The sequence below is a fragment of the Elephantulus edwardii genome, unplaced genomic scaffold (genome assembly GCF_000299155.1).
Source record: "Elephantulus edwardii isolate Elephantulus edwardi_28Jun2011 unplaced genomic scaffold, EleEdw1.0 scaffold00088, whole genome shotgun sequence".
NCBI lineage: Eukaryota > Metazoa > Chordata > Mammalia > Macroscelidea > Macroscelididae > Elephantulus > Elephantulus edwardii.
In genome coordinates, this window is record NW_006399838.1 from 11,949,102 (window position 1) to 11,966,991 (window position 17,890).

Genomic DNA, 17,890 nt, shown 5'->3' on the forward strand with positions numbered 1-17,890 from the left:
GTTGTGCATAGGGTCGCTATGAGTCGGAAACGACTCGACGGCACATAACAACAACAACAAGCTGGAGTGGCATCCACTTCCTTAATAGCTTGCCTCCAGAAACCCTTTGAACCTGGAGAAAGGATAAGAGTCACACAGGTTTTGAGAACTTTCATTCATAGGGTCACTACAAGTCACCTATGACTCGACGGCACTCAACACCAACAACAACAACGTCCTTGACTGTGCTCAGGTGAAACCTATACCTGGATCAGGAGGCTGTTATGCAAATGAACAGGGGAACACTGCATGGTTTGGAATGGGGGAGGGAGTGTAACAGGCATGTATTCTGTCTATCTATCTCTTCAATCTATATGCTGAGCAAATTATCAGAGAAGCTGGACTCTAGAAGAGGAGTGTGGCATCAGGATTGGAGGGACACTCATCAATGACCTGAATTATTCAGATGACACAACCTTACTTGTTGAAAGTTAGGAGAACTTGAAACATTTGATGCAGAATGATCAAGGAATGCAGCCTTCAGCATGGAATGCATCTTAATATCAAGAAAACAAAGATTCTTACCACTGGAACAATAGATAGTGTCGTAATGGATGGAGAGGAGATTGAAATGATGAACAGCTTCATCTTACTTGGATCCACAATTAACAACTTTGTACCAACAGTCAGGAAATAAAGAGACACATTGCACTGGGAAAATGTGAAGTTTAGGACCTTTTCAAATTACTGAGAAGTTGTGATGTCAGTTTTAGGACTAAGGTGCATGTGATACAGGCCATAGTCTTTACGATTACTAGCTGTGAATCAGAGACCTGGACAGTGAATAAAGATGACAGAAAAAGAACTGATCCCTTTGAGTTGTGGTATTGGAGAAGAACACTGAATGTTCCATGGACAGCCAAGAGTATGAATAGATATGTCTTAGAGAGGGTGCAGCTGGAGTTGCTAGGCGGTGTTATTCCTTGGAGAAGGGCTTGATGTGGGGAAGGGTGGAGCGTCAACAAAGGAGAAGAGGACACTCCACCAGGTGAACTGGCACGGTGACTGCAGCAATGGACTCTTGTGTGTCAGGTAGTGTGAAGCTGATTCAGGACAGGACTGGGTTCAGATCTTTTGTTCTGATGGGATCACTATGAGTTGTACTCGACTCAAGAGCACCTAACAACAACAACAATCTCTTGGTGGCCCATAAACATCTAGCATTTTCCATATTCCTGCTGAGCTATGTGGTGAGAGGTAACAAAGACAATAATTAGAAAAGTCACTTAAAAAATTATGAGAGGAGACCGCACAGCATTCTCTTGCAAAGCATCTGGTGGATTTGAACCAACAACCTCACAGTTGGCAGCCTCCACTGCAAAATGAATGAAAAAAGTGAGTTTTGGTACCACTCATTCAGGGGAGTTCTGATGGCTTAGTGGTAAGGAGTTATGTTGACGATTCAAAGGCACATGGTTAAATTTCATCAGTTGTGGTATGGTAGAAAGATAGCAAGTCTCCTCCTCTGTGATCTACTGTCTCTAGAAACTCAAGAGTCAGTTCTGTGTTGATTGTGACTCCATGATTGTTGCTGTTGCTGCCATTACGTCAAGTACAACTCATAGGTAACCTATGAACAAGAGATCTGAACCCTGTCCTATCTTGTGTCATCCTCATTTTTTCCGACACACTTGAGCTCATTGCTATAGTCACTGCATCAATCCATCTTGTTGAGGGTCTTTTCTTTCACAGACCTTCCCCCTTTTTCAAGTATGACGTCCTTTTCCAATGAATAGCCTCTGCTAGCTACATGTCCAGATTGTTGGAGATGAAGGTTCACCATCTTTGCTAGAACTTTGGCTTCACTTTTTCCCAAAATATATGACCTTGTTGGTCAAACATTCTTCTAGGTCATATAGCCCTGGTGTGTCCACTTGACATACAGAGTTAACTTGTGGTCACTGTGAAGCTGAACACTGTGACACTGATGTGTCAAATGCGATAATGGTTACCCATGGTGGACAGTGTTTGGTGGGGCTCCCTGATTAAAACAAGCTTGGAAGCCTGAGTGGCATCCACTTCCAAAATAGCTTGCCTCCGGAAACTCTATGAACCTGGAGAAAGGATGCAAGTCATGCACTCAAGTGTTGAGGACTTTTGTTCATAGGGTCGCTATGAGTCGCCTACAACTTGACGGCACTCAACAACAACAACAACAACTGCCCTTCTCCATTACCACAACTCAAAGGCATCAATCCCTTTTCTGTTATCCTTATTCATTGTCCAGCTCTTAGATAGATGTATAGCAAGAGATTGAAAAGACCATGGCCTGAATCAGGTGCACCTTAGTGTTCAAACTACCACTATAGCTTCTCAGTCATTTGGAGAGGGCCCTGTTAGCCGATTTTGACAATGCGATACGTCTCTTGATCTCCTGACTGCTGACACCAAGTGCTTGGACTGTGGATCCAAGTAAGATTAAACCGTTGACAATTTAAATCTTTCCTCCATCTATCATGATATTGGTTATCAGTTTTATTATGCACAACAATAACTAGTTATTATTAGATGCCAGGACTGTTGTTGTTGTTGTTGGGTAACATAGAGTTGGAACTGACCCCTAGCTGACCCTCCAGTGGGTTTTCAGAGACAGTAATCACATGGGAGGAGATTGCCCATCCTTCTCCCGAGGAGAAGCTGGTGGCCTCAAACCACGTTCCTTCAGGATTTCAGCACAGCTTCTTGCCACTAGGGCCACTAGAGCTCCCTTGATGCTAGGATAGAGCCATGTGATTCTCCTCCACAAGCTTGACCACCATTCATTAATGATGCTCTTTTTATTGAACATCTAAAGTATGATAGTTCAAGAGGAGTCATAGAACTTTAAATATATCAGACTTTCTGAAATCAATAAAGTCGTCGTAGAGTTATTTAACCTCTCCAAGGATACGAACTTTCTATCCAGAAATTAGACTATTCACATCTATTTCACACATTGTTTTATGACGATTACAAACATGTTTTGGCAGAGTTTGCAAATTTTAATAGTAACCATTCTTGATACAGTTACATGTGTTCACATGTTTGTGGTCTGATCAATAATGTTAAGAAGAAATATTAAGTCGAATAGAAGAGAAATGTATTTCAAAGGAATTTCTTTCATATTATATTTCCAAATTTCTATTTTTGTGCAATCCAATAATATTTGTTATAGCACTCAAGAAGCCATGTTGAAGCATGATGTAGTTTATGAAGAACAGTGAAATTATGGTATAGAAAAATGAAGATTATTACTATTATGGACACCCTAATTCTGTGCTCCTTATACGTGAAAGAAATATAAATGTCTATCTTTATTTTGTCACTTTGAGTCATTTCTTCTTTTTGGTCCCATAATTTCAGAAAAAACCTAAAACGAATGATACACTGACAACTCCTGTAATTTTAAATGAATGGATATGTGGCTATTCAAAGTTACAGAAACTGAAAGGATGATGCTGAATAAAATGAGTGATATTTTTACACACAATGGTAGAAGAAATATAATATTCATCAGAATAAGTCTTAGTAATGAACCTGTCATAATCAAATTTTAAATTTTATTTTAGGCATATTAACTGGGATAGACTGGTACAGTCTCTTGGTGAAAATGTAAAACAAAAGTCACAGCCATATTTTTGCACAGGATAAATGTAGGTGGTGGTAGGCTCAATATAATGATTAATATGTGTTTTTCAGAAGCACTCATTCCATACAATTCCATTCTTTTTCGGCCTTTGGGATAGATACGGCTCTGGGGGAGAATGTAGTATGTCACATTGCTAACCATGAGTTTCGTGATTCACATCCTCTGGGTGATCCGCACCAGAATTATAGGAAGTCTCTTCCCATGAAAATGTATAGACTTGGACCCCAGTGGAGAGTTAATATGAGTTAGAATGGAATTGACAGCAGTGAAAAAGAAAGAGAAGGGAGATGGTGGATAACACAAAGTTTGTCTCCTCCTGGAGACTCATTTTTTAAAAAAGATAATTTCAATCTCCTCTAGCACATGCAAAAGATAACCTCATTTTTCAGAGTTTTTCATTATTATCGTAGCCCAGTAATATCTTTATCCATTAGTTTGGCAAAAACTTAACTTTTTAATGCAATTTCATTTGTACTGCTTTATATCTTGAATGGAAGGAGCTGAGCTGGGGTGAACCTTGAAATTGTCAGAGAGAAAGAAGAGAAAGAATAAGACACAAGACAGAAATGGAAGGAAAACAGTCTTACACGTTCCACTGATTTTAGGCAATAATTTCCTGAATAAAATTTGGAACAGCACTTTAAAATTGTAGACATTCATAAAGTACATTTCTTCCCTTTGCTAGCAATATTGAGAGTGTACCTGGATTATTGCAAACATAAATTCAGGTACAGAACCATGTAAACAACTCTATTAATATTTATTACCTTCCTTTTTTGTTTTAGGAGATTTCAAGAAAGGTCCTTATTTTGGTCATGGGAAAAAATATAGTTTAAAGCATATAATTGTGAGTTTACGGAAAAGTAAATGGTCATTCTTTTATAGAATGCATGCTTATATAGTGCTTTATATTGGATTTATTAATCGTCTCCAATAATTTTCACATTTCTAAATGCTTTAGGTACACAGAACTATTCAAACTAAGGATCACAAAACTTCTTTGCTGCAATTGTATAACAGAAATCCTAAACTATAATTTAGGACAAGCTTCTAAATAGATAAATGGTTTTGAACCAAATCATAAACTTCAGATGACTGAACAGCTCAGATCACTAAAATATTTATGTCTGGCTTTAAACATTCTATAAAAATATCAACTTTGGCTCCCTGAACACTTCTAAAATTTTAAAGGTTTACATACTGGTTGCTTTGGGAGGCTTTTAGTAACATTTTTCCCCCTTAACAATTTATTTATTTAATAATCAAGTGATAGATCTCCAGGTCACTCCAGTATTATTATGTATTAATAATATTAAGTATTAATATACAGTAAAATATAAAAATAATAATAATATTAAGTATTAATAATACTCCAGTATTGTTGTTGTTGTTGTTATGTGTTGTCGAGTCGTTTGCGACTCATAGCGCCCCTATGTACAACAGCCCTAAACCCTGCTCTGTCCTGTGCCAACCGCACCACCTCTGACACACCCATCCCGATTACCCCAGTCACTGAATCAATCCACTTCATAGAGGGTCTTCCCCTCATGCACCGTCCCTCCACCCTACGAAGTATGATGTCCCTCTCCAAGGACCCGTCCCTCCTTACAACATGTCCAAAGTATGTTAGATGAAGCCCCAGAATCCTTGCCTTCAAGGAGCAGCCTGGTTTAACCCTCTCAAGGCTGAATCTGTTTGTTTTCTTGGAAGTCCATGATACATTCAATACTCTTCTCCAGCACCACAGCTCAAAGGCATCAATTCTCCTTCTATCATCCGTAGTCATTGTCCAACTCTCTGATGCATAATAAGTGATTGCAAAAACCATGGCCTATATCAGGCGCACCTTAGTCTCCAGAGAGACACTGTTGCTCTTGAGTACTTTAGAGAGGTCCCTAACCACAGACTTTCCCATCGCAATAAGTTTTTTGATTTCCTGGCTCCTGGTGCCAAGAGTATTGACCATGGAGCCAAGCAAACTGAAACTCTGAACAATCTCAATCTCTTCGCCATCCATTCTGATGCTACTTATTGGTAACATCAAACCTTGAGTTGCTATAATCAGGGATGTTCAGGCAGAATGTTAAATAATCCAGGAGTTATCAAAAGAAGATGGAAGGAATATACTGAGTCATTGTATCTAAAGGAATTGGTAGATACAGAAGAATTTAATGAAATAACATTTGAGCCAGAGCCTATGGTGATGAAGGAAGAAGTTCAAGCTGCTTTGAAGGAAATAGCAAAAAATAAGGCCCCAGGAATAGATGGTATACCAATTGACATATTTCAGCTAACAGATGCTTCCCTGGATGTTCTCACCAAGTTGTGCCAAGAAATCTGGAAAACAAGCACTTGGCCAACTGACTGGAAGACATCTATATTTGTTCCTATCCCAAAGAAGGGTGACCGAACTGAGTGTGGAAACTACAGAACACTATCATTGATTTCACATACAAGCAAGATTCTACTGAAGATTGTCCAAAAATGACTGGAACAGTACATCAGCAGAGAACTGCCAGAAGTCCAGGTTGGGTTTAGAAGGGGTCGTGGTACTAGGGATATTATAGCTGATGTTAGATGGATCTTAGCTGAAAGCAGAGAATACCAGAAGAATGTCTATCTGTGTTTCATTGATTATGCAAAGGCATTTGACTGTGTGGATCATAACAAACTGTGGCTGACTCTGAGAGGAATGGGAGTCCCAGAACATTTAATCATGCTAATGCGAAACCTATATTTAGACCAAGAGGCAGTCGTCAGAACAGAGCAGGGTAACACTGCATGGTTCAAAACTGGGAAGGGTGTACGCCAGGGATGTGTCCTATCTCCATGCCTTTTGAACCCGTACGCAGAGCAAATTATCCGAGAGGCTGGGCTCTATTAGCAGAAGCGTGGCATTAGGATTGGTAGAAGATCTGTCAACAATCTGCATTATGCAGATGACACAATCCTGCTCGCTGAAACTGAGGAGGACCTCATGCACTTGCTGCGAAGGGTCAAGGACTGCAGCCTTCAGTATGGACTGAGGCTCAATGTCATGAAGACAAAGATTCTCACTCCAGTATTGTTAAGATTAAAATACCTAGAAGGAGATATTAATTAGCACTTTGAGATTAAAAGACTATACTCACTTATTCAGACTGCTATAAATGTGTGTTGCTTTTGTGGTTTGGTTTGTTGTTTTGTTTTTCTTTAATTGAAGCATGTCGAGTAGGATTGAGGAGAATGATTAAGCATAATTTCAATTACAGTTGTATTTATAAACCAAAATTATGCTTTTCAACCCTACCATTATCAAACCTGTAACTTTCTATAAGGTCACATTTGAAGATAGCCACAGCTGTGGATATAAAGGAAATCTTTCTTTTTTGAAAAAAAGTAAAAATTATATTTTCCTTATGCTGCTTTTACCTCTTACCACCAAGATTATGGTTGGAATATGTTACTTCATTTTATATATGACAAAGCCCAATCATGGCTCTCTGATGTGTCCATTCAACAGTGAGTGGCTTAAAAGCAAATGAATAAAATATGAATAATTAACATGATTTTTTTAAAATTAAGAAACAAGATTGTATACTTTTACCATACTTATGAAAACAAACAGGTTTTTCCTGGAAAGGGTTAAACCAAGCTTCTCCTTGAAGGCAAGGATTCTGAGGCTTCATCTAACATACTTTGGACATGCTCATGCTTGGGAGGGTGGAGGGACAGCGCAGGAGGGGAAGGCCCTCTATGAGGTGGATTGATTCGGTGACTGGGGTAATCGAGATGGGTGTGTCAGAGGCAGTGCAATTGGCACAGGACAGAGCAGGTTTAGGGCTGTTGTACATAGGGTCACTATAAGTCACAAGTGACTCAACAGCACATAACAACAACATCATTTAATCTTTATGTTATGCAAATATTTAGACAATCTGGACTTCAATTCTGAAGTATGTGGCATCATTATTGGAGGAAATCTCATTAAAAACCTGCAATAAGAAAATGGTATAAATTTACTTGCTGAAAGTGAAGAGCATTTGAAGCATTTACTGATGACTATTAAAGATTACAGACTTTAGTATAGATTAGACCTTAACATAAAGGAAATAAACATAAAATCCTCACAATTTGATTAATAAGCAATGTTACTATAAATGAAAAAATGTTAAAATCATCAAGAATCTAATTTTAATTGGATCTACATATTATGTCCATGTTGCGTTGTTGTTGTTGTTAGGTGCCATCGAGTCAAGTATGATTCATAGTGATCCTATGAACAAAAGATCTGAAACCAGTCCTGTCCTGTACCATTCTCACACTTCCTGACACACCAGAGCTCATTGCAGCAGTCACCGTGTCAGTCCACCTGGTTGAGGGTCTTCCTCTCCTTCATCCACCCTCCACCCTTCCCAACAGTGTGTCCCTCTCCAAACAGCAGCACCTCCTAGCTATATGTCCAATGTATGTGAGGCAAAGCCTCATTACTCTTGCCTCCAAAGATCACTCCAGCTGCACCCTCTCCAGGACATATCTTTTTGCTCTCTTGGCTGTCCATGAGATGTTCAGTGATCTTCTCTAACACCACAGCTTAAAACTGGCACTTCTTTTTCTCTTATCCTTATTCATTGTCCAGCTCTTCAATGCATAGCTAGTAATCAGAAAGACCATGGCCTGAATCAGATGCACCTTAGTCCTCAAACTGACATACCACTCCTCAATAATTAAAAGCTGGGGTAAACTGTTTGGACATTTCCAATTGTGTTAGCAATCAAGTGTAAGCTGATTTACTGTATCTGATCTCATTTACAATCAGCTTGTGTGGGAAGCCTCTTGGTTAGGCAAATAGATATATTCCCATGGAAGAATTAATAAGGAAATAAAATGATTCAGGAGAAGTTATCTTTAAAGTGTTGAAAAATAATGATGCCATCTTGAGGACTAAACTAAACTAAAGTTTGACCAAAACCATGTTTATTTTCAGTGGCTTCAGATGCGTGTGAAAACTGAACAATAAAGGAATGCTGATGAAGAATTGATGTCTTTGATTTATAGTGCTGGTAGGAAATATTCTATATACCATGGACTGGCATAGACGACCATGTTTATTAAAGTAAAACGTCAGCAGAAAAAAAGATCCTTACTGAGGCAAATTGATAGAATAACTTCAACAAGGAGCTCAAACATGAGAATGGTGAAGCTCCAATCAAAATTTCATCCTGTTGTTCTTGGGGCCATTCTGAGTTGGGTCTGACTTGATAAAACCTAATAACAACAACAAGAAAAATATCAAGATTACAAATGATATATCTTTAATTTATATGTATGGTTAATATTGAGCTCTGGTCACCTAGTGGCAAAGAAGTTGTGCTGTAACCCCAAAGGCATGCAGTTCATTATTTAATGATTTACTGAATTTGAGGGAACATGATTATAATTAAAAAGATTCAGTCTTTTATGATGTCTGATAAGAAGATTAGTGACTTATGTCAACTCTGAGTCATGATAACAAGTAATAAGGCAAAGAGCTGGTTACTTTGGTTCAAGTTCCAGCTTTAACACTTAGTACCTAAGGGACCTTGGGCAAATTTTCAATGGTTAGGAGTATCAGTTTCCTTCTTTGAACATATATTCTTGCCTACATCATAAGAAAACTGTGGACTCAAATATAATAATATATATCAAAGCATTTTATACTTCAAGCCTATGGGGGGAAATGTAAGTTATCAATATTAATGCAGTGTTGTTACCATAGTTTCCTAGATCACTGGAAAGTGAGGAAAAAGTTGGTATTTTTTTAAATTGCCATGTGTGCCAGAAGGCACAGTCAAGCAAGCTCATATTTACTCTTTGCCCTTTAAATTGGTAGACTCAATTTTCTCATCCGTAATATCAGATTCTTAAGAATCCCAAGTTCTTAAGAAGCACACTTTCTAAAGCTATCTTTATGGGACTTGTCAGGAAGAAGATACGTTACTAGCCATTGATTTTAAATTGTTGTTCTACCCAAGATTTGAGTTCTGATAACCAGTTGTTGTTGTTGTTGTTGTTGTTATGTGCCGTCGAGTCGTTTCCGACTCATAGCGACCCTGTGCACAACAGCCCTAAACCCTGCTCTATCCTGCGCCAACCGCACCGCCTCTGACACACCCATCCCGATTACCCCGGTCACCGAATCAATCCATCTCATAGAGGGTCTTCCCCTCCTGCGCTGTCCCTCAACCCTCCCAAGCATGATGTCCCTCATCCCCTAGGATCTGGTAATAACGGTGTGAGAAGATCAAGCTGTACTGAAGGAACTGGCAAGAATTGATAGAAATTCTAATAATGGGGTAAAGTGTAGCAAGGATTTGAGGACGACACAAGTCTGGGAAATGTTTCATCATGTTGTGCATTTGTTCTTTTGTGTATCATTGAGTTGAAACCAACCCATCGCTGACCATCTACTGGGTTTTTAAGTTAATCACACGGGATATAACTAAATATCTACAACTTGATGGCACTTAACAACAACAACAAAACTAATATCATGCTCAAGCAAATTCCTGCTGAAGATTATCCAAAAGTGACTGGAATAGTACATTGACAGAAAACTACTAGGAATACAAGCTGGGTTTAGAAGAAGGCGTATGATAACCAATGTCAGATGGATCTTGGCCAAAAGCAGAGTACCAGAAGAATATCTATCTGTGTTTCATTGACTATGCAAAAACATTTGACTATGTGGATCACAACAAATTCTGGCTAACCTTGAAAAGAATGGTAATCCCAGAACACCTAATTGTGCTCATGGAAAACTTATACTTGGACCAGGAGGCTGTTTTCAGAACAGAGCAAGGAAACACTGCATGGTTCAAAATCAGAAAAGGAGTGCATCAGGGATGTATATCCTGTCTCCATACCTTTTTGATGAATATGCAAAACAGATAATTTGATAGGCTGGACTTGTTGAGGAGGTATGTGGCATCAGGATTGGAGGAAGAGTCATCAACAACCTGCTTTATGCAGATGACACAACCTTACCTGCTGAAACTGAGGAGATACTGAAGCACCTGCTGCAAAAGGTCACGGACTGGAGTTCACAATACGGATTGAAGCTCAACACCAAGTAAGTTCTTGACTTAGAGATAAGAGGTAACACCATTATTGTTTTTCACAGTCGTAGTCTCTTTTCATAGATGTAGTCTTTTTAATCCCATTTATTGATACGTATCTGTATAGTTCTATAGTTTCCACACTCTGTTGGGTCACCCTTCTTTGGGATGGAAACAAATATAGACCTCTTCCAGTCATTTGGCCAAGTGGCTGTTCTCCAGATTCCTTGGCACAACTTGGTGAGTACATCCAGGGCAGCATCTGTTAGCTGAAATATGTCAATTGGTATACCATCTATCCATGGGGCCTTATTTTTTGCTATTTCCTTCAAAGCAGCTTGAACTTCTTCCTTCATCACCATAGCCTCTTGCTCATATGTTGTTTCATGAAACTCTTCTGTGTCTGCCAATTCCTTTCGATACAGTGACTCAGTATATTTTTTCCATCTTCTTTTAATACTTCCTGGATCACTTAATATTCTTCCTAAAGCATTCTTGATTATAGCAATTCGAGGTTTGAATTGGTTCTTCAGTTCCTTGAGCTTAAGAAATGCTGAGCGAGTTCAGCCCTTTTGATTTTCTGACTCCAACTCCTTGCACATTTCATTGTAATATTTTACTTCCATCCCGTGCTGCCTTTTGAAATCTTCTATTCAACTCTTTAGTATCTTGAATTCTTCCTTCTGCATTGGCTTCTCTGTGCTCCAGTGCAATTTTCAGAGTCTCTTCTGACATCCATTTTGGTCATCTCTTCCTCTTCTACTTTAGATTATCCAAAAGTGACAGGAACAACACATCAGCAGAGAACCGCCAGAAGTCCAGGCTGGGCTTAGAAGGGGTCATGGTACTAGAGATATTGTAGCTAATGTTAGAAGGATCTTAGCTGAAAGCAGGGAATACCAGAGGAATGTATATCTGTGTTTCATTGATTACGCAAAGGCATTTGACTGTATGGATCATAACAAACTGTGGCTGACTCTGAGAAGAATGGGAAACCCAGAACATTTGATGGTGCTAATGCGAAACCTGTAGTTGGACCAAGAGGCAGTCATCACAACAGAGCAAGGGAACACTGCATGGTTCAAATTTGGGAAAGGCTTACACCAGGGATGTGTCCTGTCTCCACACCTTTTCAACCTGTATGCAGAACAGAGTATCTGGAAGGCTGGGCTCTATGAGGAGAGATGTGGAGTCAGGATTGGTGGAAGATTCATCAACAATCTGCGTTATGCTGCTTGCTGAAACTGAGGAGGACCTGAAGCGCTTGCTGCAGAGGGTCAAGGACTGCAGCCTTCAATATGGATTGAGGCTCAATGTCAAGAAGACAAAGACTCTCACCACTGGGCCAATTGGCAGAATCAGATATGATGGTAAAGAGATTGAGATTGTTCACAGCTTTAGTCTGCTTGGCTCCACAATCAACACTCTTGGTACCAGTAGCCAGGAAATTAAAAGACGTATTGCCATGGGAAAGTCTGCTGTTAGGGACCTCTCCAAAGTGCTGAAGAGCAATGGTGTCTCTCTGGAGACTAAGGTGAATCTGATACAGGCCATGGTCTTTGCCATCACTTGTTATGCATCACAGAGTTGGACAGTGACTAAGAAGATAGAAGGAGAATTGATGTCTTTGAGCTGTGGTGCTGCAGAAAAGTATTGAGGGTACCATGGACTGCTGGGAAAACAAACAGATTGATCCTGGAAAGGGTTAAAATGAGCGGCTCCCTGGAGGCAAGGATTCTGAGGCTCTGTCTAATATACTTTGGATATGTTGTAACGAGGGACCAGTCCTTGAAGAGGGACATCATGCTTGGGAGGATGGAGGGACAGCGCAGGAGCAGAAGGCCTTCTATGAGGTGGATTGATTCAGTGACTGGGGTAATTGGGATGGGTGTGTCAGAGAGAGTGCAATTAGCACAGGACAGAGCAGAGTTTAGAGCCATTGTACATAGGGTCACTATGAGTCGCAAGTGACTCGATGGCACTTAACAACAAACAACACAACAATCTGTACAGTCATTGTTGAAAAAGATATTTTTCTACAAACAGGTTTTTTTTTTTTATAACTATATTCATATTTGACACTTCTACATTTCAACCCTAGTAGCCTTGTAGATAAGGAGTTATGATGCCAATCCGAAGGCATATGGTCTGTTATACCAGAACTCTAGAGGAGAAAGATGTGTTTCCTCTGCCTAACACAGGTTGTTGATGAGTGATTTGCAGTCACTGAAAAGCCCCGGAGGGTCAGTTATGAAGTGATTCTGACTTGGAGACAATGGTAGAGAAAGCTCTTGTTGGGATATATATAGGGAAGTCTGTTCGCCTAGTGGCAAGAAGCTGCACTGCAATCCTGAAGGCATGTGGTTTGAATCCACCAACTGCACCATGGGAGAAGGGCGAGCAGTCTCCTGTGACAGTAACTGCCTCTGAAAACCCTGGAGGCTGGCTGGAGGGTCACCTATGGGTCAGTTCCTACGTGATGGTACACAACAACCGCTGGAAAAGAAACACAGATGCTGGGTTTAAAGAATACAAAATTATTTTTTATCTTTTATTGGTTTGTATACCATCCTTGATATATATTGTTTCGTTCAGGTTCATTATATTTTAGACAGTCATTCATGTACAAATCATTGTATTTTATATAATTAATTACTACTGATCTATGCCTATTATCACTCCATCTCTTCAAGTCTCTACGGCATTTTTTCTATTTTTCCTATTCCTACACACACACACACACACACACACACACACACACACACCCCTCCCTCCACCCACTAAACTCTACTATCCTGGTTTATCACAGTTCCAGAAACACTAGGTTTAACTTGGGGCTCTGGTTTCTTGGATTCCTTTCTTGTCACTACTATTTTCTGGTTTCTGTTGGCAATCTTCGCTGTTCCTTTTCTTGTGAGAGAGTCCTCACATAACCCCATTTACCCTCTCTGCGTATCTGCTCTTTACTGCTCTTTTTTATAACTCAGAAGCTATTAAGTCTAGGATCTATCCTTTTCTGTATGATCCTATTAACATAAAAAGAAAAATGTCTATTACCAAAAACACAGATACTTCAATGTATTTTGTTGAGGGAAAATCATTCAATCCATAACCTTAACACAAATTACTTTATCATTTCATTGTCAACCAGCCAGGTATTGTAATACTTCTCTGGTTTATCTGTCATTAACCAATTCCTAGACAAGAACATTAGGGAACTCATGGTCCTTCAAAGCACCAGGGAAAAATAAGACCTATATAATGGAATTTAGTGAGTGAAAAAGAACAGGGAAAATAAAAGATGTGATTGATTTCCTATTTATCATTTTTTGAGATCACATAAGTCTTAACTTTTTATTTACTTACTATAAATACTGTTGTCAACTCTTACAAATCTAGGAAAAAAATAGTATGCACATCTTCTAAAGCTGAATTTGTCAAATAAAGACTATGCCAAGGAATAGTATACCTTAATTATTTCACATGAGTTTAGCTTATAATATTGCATTTGGTATTTGCTGGTGAGATCATATCTACAAAATTATTTACACTGATGGGATATATATGCCTGTGTGTATTATTGTTGTTATGTGCCATCGAGTCAACTAAGACTCATAGAACTCTATGAATAAAAGCTCTGAACCCTGCTCTTCACTGATCCAATCTCATTATCTCTGACACTTATCCTCCATTGCCACAGTCACTGTGTCAGTTCATCTTATCCACAGTCCTCCTCTCTTGACTGAGCCTCACTCTTCCAAGCACGATGTCTTAACCAAGGACTGATCCTTCCTGGCGACATGCTCAGAGTACATGAGATGGAGTTTCAAAATCCTTGCCTCCAAGGAGTAGCCTGGGTTCTCTCTTCAGGACCAAGCTGTTTGTTCTGTTGACAGTCCATGGTATATATGTTCAATACTCTTCTCCAGCACCACAACTCAAAGGCATCGATTCTTCTTCTGTCATCCTTATTCATTGTTCAGCCCTCAGAAGCATAACAAGAAATTGAGAAGATCATGGCCCGGATCAGGTGCCCCTTAGTCGCTAGAATGGCACTGCTGTTCTTTAGCACTCTGGAGACTTCTAACTCCACAGTGGACTTTCCTAAATCAACTCACCTTTTAATTTCTTGACTGCTGGTGCCAGGAGTGTTGGTGGTGGATCTCAGAAAGATAAACTGTTAACAAGCTCAATCTTTATTTTTATCTATCATGTTGCTGCCAATTGGCCTGGTGGCGAGAATCTTAGTTTTCTTACTGTTGAGATGTAATTCATATTGAAGTCTATATTCCTTGACCTTCTGCGGCAAACATTTCAAGTTCTCCTCAGTTCCAGTGAGCAAGATTGTGTCATCTGCATAAGGTGGGTGGTTGATGAGTCTTCCTCTGATCCCGATGCCACATTCTTCTTCATTAAGTCCAGCTTCACAAATGATCTCTTCTGCATATATATTAAAAAGATGTGGAGGAAAGATACATCCATGCTGCATACTTTTCTTAATTTTAACCATGTAACATTCCCTTGCTTTATTCATATACCATTTTCCTGGTGTAGGTTTAGGTTTTACAAAGAGCACAATTAAGTGTTCTGAGATTCTCATTTCCTCAGTGTTAGTCACAATTTGTTATGATTCACACAGTCAAATACGTCTGCAAGTCAATAAAACACAAATAGACATCCTTTTAGTACTCTCAATTTTCAGACAAGATTCATCTACAAATAGACACTCTTCTGGTACTCTCTACTTTCAGCCAAGATCCATCTGACACTGGCAATGATATCCCAGTGCCAAGCCGTCTTCTAAACCAGCTTGTTTTTCTGACCGTACTCTGTCAATGTCCTGTTCTAGCAATTTTTGCATAATCTTCAGCAAGATTTTGCTTGCATGTGATATTAGTGATGTTGTTTGGTAATTTCTGCACTGTGTGGGATCACATTTTTGGGGAATGGGAAAAAAATGATCTCTTTTAATCAGATGGCCAAGTGGCTGTCCCCTAGATTTCTTAAGACAATCTGGCAAGAACATCCAGGGTTGCATCTATTTGTTGAAATATGTTGATTGGGATTTCATCAATTCCTAGGGCCGTTTTTTTTCTTTTTTCAAACTCCTTCAGAATAGCTTCGTGGTCATATGATATTTCATGAAATTGTTCTGTGTCAGTCTTTTGGGGTGTGTGTGTGTGAGTGTGTGTGTGTGTGTGTGCCTTCAGAATAGCTTCGTGGTCATATGATATTTCATGAAATTGTTCTGTGTCAGTCTTTTGGGGTGTGTGTGTGTGAGTGTGTGTGTGTGTGTGTGTGTGTGTGTGTGTGTGTGCAGTGACTCTGTATATTCCTTTCATCTTCTTTTGTATGCTTCCTGGATCACTCAATATTCTGCCCATAACTTAAAAGTATTTTATCTTGAGGCTTGAGTTATTTTTAAGTTCATTCAGCTTAAGAAATGTCAAGCGAGTTTGTCTCTAGATTTTTTGACTTCAGTTCTTTGCACACCTCGTTATGATACTTTGCTTTGTATTCTGAGCTGCCCTTTGAATATATATATATATGATTATTCACCCATATTTCAACACCAGTTGTGTCTGAGCAAAAGTAAAATTTCTTCAGCATTTCTAAATTCCACAGATTTCCATTCAACAGTTCCAATGGCTTTAGAATGGCCTTGATTCAGATTCCTCTACGAATTAAATAAAATTTAATGCCCTGTCATATTGAGAGCATTCATTCCTTTTTTCTCATGACAAGGAAGAGATTTATATTAGAATTTATTTCCCAGACAAAGTTTGAAACAGTGATCTTTCTTTAGTTTGTTGTGCTTCCTGCAATTTGAGTCTACCGAAGGCTCTAGGAAGATAGATAGTCTCTATTAGTGTAATCAGCTGGGTAACAGTGAGTTTTGACTAAGTAGAGTACTTTATGAGCATGAGTAACATTTCCTTCAAGTATTTCGGCAAAAGCTGACCTGAAATTGGGAAATACTAAGATATGGATGTTACTTCCTTACCAAAACCAAAAAGCCAGATGCTGTCATAAGTATCTTAGCTTTTCCAGAATATTGAGGTTTATAATCTAGTTATCCAGTTAAATTTGTCTTTAAACAAAAAGAAAAAGTAAATTCATAATCTTTGAAATTTCTAGTTCTTAGAAAAGGCCATTTAAAAAAATAATGATTCATTTACAAAGTTTGAATACATTGTTTTTCATACCAGATCTTTCCCATTTCATTCCCCCCCACCCACACATCACAAACTTGCAACCCTATGATTAACACCCCACTTCCCTACCAATCCTCACCCCTTTGTTTCTACCCTCCCCACCCTTGGATCCTCACAGTATTTAGGAAACAATTCAAAGTCAGGTGGATCAAATCCACCAGCTGCCTTCTGTGAGAAAGACGGACCATCTTCTCCTCTGTGGTTTACAGTTTCTGAAAACATGCTAGAGGATCACCTACGAGTTTGTTCTGATTGAAAGGCAGTGAAGTAAGTCAGTCACTCAGTTACTGATACGTTTGTGGGAGTTTCTGATATTACCAAAAGCATTGGATTTTCTTTTTTTAAGGAAATTCTGGTCCATATGTCTATTTCATATTTATGCATGTTAAAATTTACCCTTGTGGTATAGGTTTGTGGAGTTTAAAAAATACATATTTTTATATTATTCTTTATAGTCATGTTGCAGCCTGTTTCATTTTTCCTGTCCTCTTTTTCTACTCAACCCCTTGACCCACTCAGTTCCTAGCATTATTCATCCCCATAGGTTTGTCTTATTTTTACTTTTTGTTCATGATATTTAGTTTCCATCATTAAATATATGGGGAGCTCTGGGGGCCTAGTGGCAAGAAGCTGTGCTGCAATCCTGAAGGATAGCACCTGAAGGACGTCACCAGCTGCATCATGGGAGTAAAATGGGCAGTCCTCTCCCATGTGACTAACTGCCTCTGAAAACCTGCTGGAGGGTCAGCTATGGATGAGCTCCGACTCGATGGTACACAACAACAACAACAAGATTCAATGTATATTATTTACAGAGTAAATATAGTTTTTCTCTAGATCAATTTATAATTTTATTAAAATTATTATTAAACTATAAAAGATAATTTCTAGGTTAAATATACAGTTTCATAGACTAAATATTTTGGTAAATA